At 47.2% G+C, this 7609-nt stretch overlaps 1 non-coding gene across 1 annotated transcript; it reads left to right on the plus strand.

The window, feature by feature from the left end:
- Nucleotides 1-5529: 5529 nt before the first annotated feature.
- Nucleotides 5530-5690, plus strand: LOC116526189. The gene has a single exon (XR_004258010.1). It is a non-coding gene; the product is annotated as a U1 spliceosomal RNA (small nuclear RNA).
- Nucleotides 5691-7609: the final 1919 nt, after the last annotated feature.

The raw sequence follows: 7609 nt of genomic DNA on the forward strand, positions 1-7609 counted from the left end.
CGTGGGAGGCCGAGGCGGGTGAATCACAAGGTCAGGGGTTTGAGACCAGCTTGGCCAACACCATGAAACCCCATCTCTACTAAAAATGCAAATATTAGCCGGGTGTGGTGGTAGACACCTGTAATCCCAGCTACTCAGGAGACTGAGGCAGGAGAATAGCTTGAACTCGGGAGGTGGAGGTTGCAGTGAGCCAAGTTCGCACCACTGCACTCCAGCCTGGGACAGAGTGAGACTCTGTCTCAAAAAAAAAATAAAGACCAGGGGTTGTTGACCAAAAGCCTGGAGCACTCAGGTGAAAGGCTGTTCTGCAGGGCAGGAGGGAAACAGAGAAGGGTGAGACGGACGGTCAACCTTGAAAGGCTTTACACAGGCCTGCCAGGATAGCCTTTGCCTCTCCTCTCTACTGGGGAAAGTCTGGATTGCAAAGACCAGGGTCTCTATAGAGGCCTCAGACACTCAGGCCCAGCTTCACAGCTGGGTTCCTGTTTCCTCATTTGCTCCTGCCCCTCAGTGGTATCATCTGATGCAGCTCCTTTCCCTCCTGCGGGCCAGTTCTTACAGTGGGTCCTGATGAAGCTGAGGTCATGGATTCATGAGCCCCATTACCACCATGCTGACTGCATGGCTAACCTGGCTCCGTGTAGCTGCAAGCTTGGCTGCACATTGGAATTCCTAGGGAGAGTTTACAAAAATCCCAGTGACCAGGCTGCAGTGACATCAGGCCAACGAAATCAGAATCTCAGGGTGAAATGGGACCGGTCATTTACAGAATCTCTCCAGGTGATTCCACTACTCAGACAGGTTAGAGCACCAATGCCCTGAGTCGAGAGCAAGGGCTGGTCTTGTGAATCCATTCACACAGATGGAAGTACATCCTCACAGGGGTCAGGCCTCACACATTGGGCATGTTGGCAGGCATATACCCAGGTTTCTGTGCAATGAATGCATGTCTTACTGGTGAGGAGTCAACAGCAAGGCATTCAGGGCAGAGAGTACCCTACTTCTGTGCCTAGCATGAGACATGTATCTAGGACCATATTTTTATTCTCATCTTTTTTTTTTTGAGAGGAGATTTGCTCTTGTCGCCCAGGCTGGGGTGCAGTAGCATGATCTCACTGTAACCTCTGCCTTCCGGGTTCAAGCGATTCTCCTGCCTTAGCCTCCTGAGTAGCTGAGATTACAGGTGCCTGCCACCACACTCAACTAATTTTCTGTACTTTAGTAGAGATGGGGTTTCGCCATGTTGGGCAGGCTGGTCTTGAACTTCTGACCTCCTGATCTGCCCTCCTCGGCCTCCCAAAGTGCTGGGATTATAGGCATGAGCCACCATGCCTGGGAAGGCAAAATCCCCTAGCTCACCCAGCTGGAAGGGGGCAGAACTTCCCTGTACGTGCTGAGAACACCACTGTTCGAGCAGAGGGGAAACCTCTGCAAATTTCGCTCTATGTTCAGTGGGTGACTTGCCAAAATGACTTGTCAAATCCTTTTAGGGCCAATAAATTAGAGCTTTTGCATCAAATTTCCATGCAGAAGAATCAACTCCAAGCCTTAGATCCAATTCCACTGGTTCTCATAGCTCTGGAGTGGACCAATTCTAGTAATAAATCCTCCAGGCTGATGGCAGGACTTTGATATATAATATTAACTCTGATCTGCCCTTGGTAGTGGTCTGGCTCAAGACAGATGGAATATTAAAAGCAGTAGCAATCTTTTTAAAAGTTATATGCACTTTTGCCCAGATATCAAGGGTCTCTGGCTGAGCCAGCCTGCAGAAGCAATTGTGCAGATTAAATGATCTGTTAAACCATAAGAAAGGGTCTTCCCACTTAGCAAATCAAGGGTCCATGGGATGGGGAGAAAGGAGGGAATAGGTTTGTCTCTTGGGCTGTACTGGCCCCAGTGGCGATGTTCCCTTTCATTGGTGGTTTTGGGACCACAAGGCAGTCATCATTGAGCCCACTGGTGCTAAGGTGGAGGAAATCAGCAGTGCCATGCTCTGGCATCCCCAGGCAAGGACAAGACGATGGGCCCTGCAGAATACTGGGTTAGAAACAAACTGAGTGAACTGTTTTTCAGGGACCGCGCTGGAGATAAGCCAACACATCCACGACAGTGGAGAGTGAGCTGGGGCAGGGACACAAATCCGCAGCCGACTCACTCAGTACATTCCAATCTCCTCGGGCACAGAAAACCACAGGAACAAGCCAACCAGAAGGCTACTTATCCATGGGTCTATCCCATGCCTTCATCCGTCTTCCTAAATCCCACCTTTGCAAAAGCCACTCCAGTCTGTGAATTTTCCATGACGTCCTGATACACATGGAAAGACATACAGACTCCCAATCTAAGATCCAGCGCTCTCCGGAATTCCATCTTTCCCTACCTTTCTGGAATTATTTCCCATTGATTTGCCATCTACCTGAGCAAGCTGGATCTAATGGCTGATCTGGCTGTTTTCTGAAAATGCCCTGAGGTGTCTCTGCACCTGGCTTGTCTCCTCTGCCCCCAGAGCACTCCCATTCTCACCCCCGGAGCTGCCCAGGCCTGTACTTCCTGCAAAGACCAGCTCACAGTCTTCTTGTTTGTCAGTGGTCATCTGACAGAGGCCTCGTTCTACTGAAGCCTCCTTTCCTTGGATTTGAAAAGCAGAACAAGTTCCAATCACATTTGTAGCCTTCAACACAGTATTTTTTTTCTTTTCTTTTTTTTTTTTTTTCAGAGCTGGGGTCTTGCTCTGTTGCCCAGGCTTGAATGCAGTGGCTGAATCATAGCTTCATTGCAGCCTTGAACTCCTGGGCCCTAGTGATTCTCCTCTTTCAGCTTCCTGAGTAGCTGGGACTGCAGGCATGCACCACCACGCCCACCTAAACACTATCTTCATGTGTATGTGTCCTTTCATCACCAGATGCTCATGTGAGGTAGGGCAGAAAGATTTTGAAAAATCATTTTTCCCTTATAAGAGTCGTCTTCATGATACCTAGCAGGTTCTCAGATACATCAGGTAAATTCACTTCCTATGGCTGTGTAACAAATGATCACAAACTTGGTGATTTAAAACCAAGTTTTTAATGCCCGTGGCCAGGTGCGGTGGCTCACACTTATAATCCCAGCACTTTGGGAGGCTGAGGTGAGTGGATCACAAGGTCAGGAGTTCAAGACCAGCCAGGCCAAAATGGTGGAACCCCGTCTCTACTAAAAACACAAAAATTAGCTGGGTGTGGTTGTGGACACCTATAATTCCAGCTACTCAGGAGGCTGAGGCAGAGAATTGTTTGAACCTGGGAGGTGGAGGTTGCATTGAGCCAAGATCGTGCCACTGCACTCCAGCCTTGCAACGAGCAAGACTCTGTCTCAAAAAAATAATGCCCATTTATTATCTCATGGTTTCTATAGGTCAGAGCTTTGGGCGTTGCATGGCTGGATTGTCTGTTTAGGATCTCACAGGGTTGAGATCAGGGCTTAGCCAGGGTCACTTCTCATCTGGGGTGCCAAGTCCTCTTTCCAGGCTCACTGGTTGTGGGTAGAATTCAGTTCCTGTGGTTGTAGGATTGCGGTCCCCAAATTCTTCTTGCTGTTTGTCAGTCTGGGGTGCTCTCAGCTCCTCAAGGCCACTCTCAGGTTGTTGACACAGGGTGCCATCCATCTTCGAAACCAGTAGGAGAATTTCTCTTGCATTGAATCTCTTTTGCATCTCTGATGTTCTCAGTCTCTGACCTCTAGATCCAGATTTAAAGGGTTCATTTGATTCTATCAGACCCACTCAGACAATTATTTTGTGTGCTGTTGTGCATCCATTTTTTCTGAGAAGTGGATCTACAATTTTATCAGGTTCTTAAAAGGGTCTGGGAATGTTCACCCATCACAGGTATCTACACCAGGCCAGTGTAATGAGAACTGCTGGAGATTCCACGTTCTCATGGGCAGCCTGGGTAGAGAACCACCTATGTGGAAGGCACACTGGCTCCAAAGATAAGGGGCCTTGGGTTTTATCTCATTACCAGTGTCTATTAGCTCTGAAACCTTATGGAAATCGCTCAGCTTCTTAGGGCCTCATTTGCAAGTGCAGATGATAAGGGTAAGTTCCATCCCTCACAGTTGTTAGGAGGATTAAAAGTATATAAAGGTGCTTTGCAAGCTCTGAATTGTTAGCATTTGCCAACTGTCTTGTCAGTGTGAAGAGATACTGAAAAGTGGGTGGGATACAGCATTTTAAGTAAAAAAGAAGGTAGAAGTTTGGGCATTGCATATCCAGACTCCCAATCTAAGGTCCAATGCTCTCCAGAATTCCATCTTTCCATAACTTTATCAAAGTTAAATATTAGATACAGTGTACTTTATAAAGTCTGCTGCTGCTGAGGACCAGGCAAATTGTTACAACCTTCCTGGAAGGCAATTTCCCATATATATCAGCAGTTTAAACAATATCTAAGCCATTTGACCCTAAGATAATGTTTCTAGGGATTTATCTTAAGGATTTAATCAAGGACACATACACAGATTATAGTAGTACAAAATTGAAACCCATCTAACTATTTAACAATAAGGGATTGTTTAATTAGACATGAAAAATTATTTAAACCTGAACATTATATTGCCTTTAAATATTTGACATGGAAAGAAGCTTGTAACTCAGTCCTATTTCCTTATCAATGTTCTATCAACAAGCAGCAGGGGTGTGCTGTTTGGAGCTCCCAGGCAGGGGCTGGAGACAAGATATGGATGGGACCGGGCACCTGTTGGACCTGTGGTGAGGTCATCAGCGATTGCTATTGGTCTCAGCAAGTAGGTGAGGTCGACCAGTTCTCCGTCACATTACAGAGAAGGATGAAATGCCCTAATCAGAAGTCAGCTCCCCTCATGATCCTGGAGGGAATTTTGCCTGTTCACCGACTCTTTCTTACTGTGGGCCTCTTCTGTTACCTGGGTATTGCTCCCTGTCACAGTCAGGTTGGGGACTGATCCTCCCGGGACCTCCCGGTGGGGCTGAATGCTCCTCCTTTGTAACTTCCCTCCCCTGCCATCATGGTTGCGTCCCTTCTTACCTTCTATAGACATGACTTTTCATGGGCCTCGTCTCCCTTTCCCCCCACCAGTAATCACACCCTTCAAAGGCAGGAACTGTCTCTATTTCATCTTAGTATCCTAAGCCCAGAGTCCTGAACGAATCAGCATGCAGCCGGGGCCTGTTGCACTGTGTTGCTGGAAATGGGGGTGACTTCCAACCACGCTGGGAGCTGTCTCTTTCTCTCTTTCCAAGGGAAGAGTCCACAGCACAGCTGGGCTCATCCCAATACCGGGAGCTGACACTGTGATTGATCAAAGACAATCATTTCCATTGCTCCTGTAAATGAAAAGAGGCAAACTAGGTAAAATATTTGAAGAGATTTATTCTGAGCCAAATAGGAGTGACCATGGCCCTTAACACAGCCTTCAGGAGGTCCTGAGAACATGTGTCCAAGGTGGTCAGGGTGCACCTTGGTTTTATACATTTTAGAAAGGCATGGGGCATCAATCAAGTACATTTAAGAAAGACCCTGGCAGGGGAGATGCCATGATCACGAAGGTGGTTTTCCCAGGGCGAGGCTTATCCATTGCACGCCGGATGTGCTGACCCCTGCGATTTCCCCAAATGTGGGAAACTCAACTGCATAATTTGTGGTAGTGGGGGACTGTGTTCACCCTTTCCCCTGGTCTTTTTTAAAACAAAACAAAACAAAACAAAACAAACAAACAAAGACATTGGTTTTCTCCAGAAAGGAGGGACAACTCAAAGCCAGAGGAGAGGGGGACTTCCAGGCTACAGGTAAATTTAAATGAGTTTGTTTAAAGACCAGGATCCATAGAAAGGAAATGTTCAGGTTAAGATAAAAGATGATGAAGGCCAAGGTTCTTCTGAAGTTTTGTAGTGGCTGCCCTTAGAGACAATACATGCCGAATGTTTCCTATTCAGATCTTTAAAAGGTGCTAGACTGTTAGTTAATCTCTTTAGGATTGGGAGGGCCTGGGAGATAAATATCGAGCTATGTTAACAGAGATTCTTTACAAATGCAAATTTTCACCACGAAGGACGGCTTTGCAGAGCCATTTCAAGATATGGACAAGAAACCCACGTTTTGGGGTAAAATATTTTGATTTTCTTCCTTGTCTCATAATGTTGAGCCAGAGTCAGGCGGGAAGGTAAGTCACAATATATAGGGTTAAATAAAACCTATCTGATGAGAATTTATGGTTTGTAGGGCATGACTCCCCAGACCCCTTAGACAGAGAATTTTGGGAAGATTTTAAAAAAATCACTCTGAGCTGGGAGTTAAAGAACAGAGTTCCAGTCTCTGCAGTGAGGCAGTGGCAGGAGCGCCCTGGGTGGGAGGAATATCAGGCCGAGCTTAGAACAGGACCGCGGAGGCAAGCATGGAATGGAAGTGCAGCTGGTGATTTGTGTCATACAATGAGCCTGCCCATCTCAGGCAAGGATTTTGGAAACTCATCACACAACAGTTTGAAGAAGCAGGAACAATGAATTGATCCTAAGTGACGTAGGGGAGTGTTTCTCAAAAGTACTCTGCATTATCTGCTTCCAAATTGCCTGGATATTAGTTAAAAACCAGACCTATGGTTCCCCTTCCAGACTTAAGGATTAGAATTGGCTGTGGGAATGAGTGGGAATCTGTGCTGTTATAAAGTTCCCCACATGACTCTCCTGCAGATTAAGGCTCGAAGGCCATGGACCCAGCTCCTGCATATCGGGCATAGGTATCTCGGATGCTGTTTCTTTGCTTCCCTAACTGGCAGCGCTCTGTCCTGTAACCCTGTGGCTGGGTCAGCTCCTGTGTCTGAGACAGGATGCCCTGAGTCCCCATGGATTCCTCAACCCCACACCCTGTCCTGCTCTTAGCCATGTCAGCCATGCCCCTCTGAGGGCCATCCTGCTTCAATAGGCCTGGCTTCCTAAGTACCTTTTATCATCATCCAGGCCCAAACCCAGAAGCAAAACAGAAGTTTCTTTTGAGATCTACAGTGGGAAATCATCAGTCGAATTACGCTGTAACTCAAGGTGAGGAAACGTATTTGATGAAAACACTTACCCTCTGTCAGAAGTGATTCCACTCAAATTTTCCAAGCTCAAGATAACTGACCCCCCACCGGGGTGCACTGGGGAAGTCTGGCTGGAAGGCCCCAGCACAGGAGTTGATTGCTAGCTGCTAAGAGGCTGCGCTTTGTTCCTGAGGGAGAAAGCGGCAGGTTGAGAGAACATTCCCCACCTTGCCGGGGTGAAAAAGCAGGTGACTGCTTGAGGGCTGACACGGGAGTGAGAGATAATGAACGGAGAGGAGCCAGAAGGAGCCGGGCCTGGGAGGAGTCTTTGTTGTTGCCTAGGGGATTCTCTGCATCTCACTGTGTGTGGGAGTTGAGCTGTTCACCTTCTTGCACCAGTTGTTGGGCTGAGACAAATTTTCGCAGAGAGCAAAGCCTCCTGGACAGAGGCTCTTCTCCATAGGGCAAATGTAATTAGATGAGAGAAAAACAAAGCTCTGAAACACTAATTAGGCGCAAAGCCCTCAGGCTTTATAATCTAAACAACTAAGGAACAAAGTATAAGGTTGTCTAGTTG

Source organism: Sapajus apella, unplaced genomic scaffold (assembly GCF_009761245.1).
Source record: "Sapajus apella isolate SASKATOON/1434 unplaced genomic scaffold, GSC_monkey_1.0 scaffold49, whole genome shotgun sequence".
Taxonomy (NCBI): Eukaryota; Metazoa; Chordata; class Mammalia; order Primates; family Cebidae; genus Sapajus; species Sapajus apella.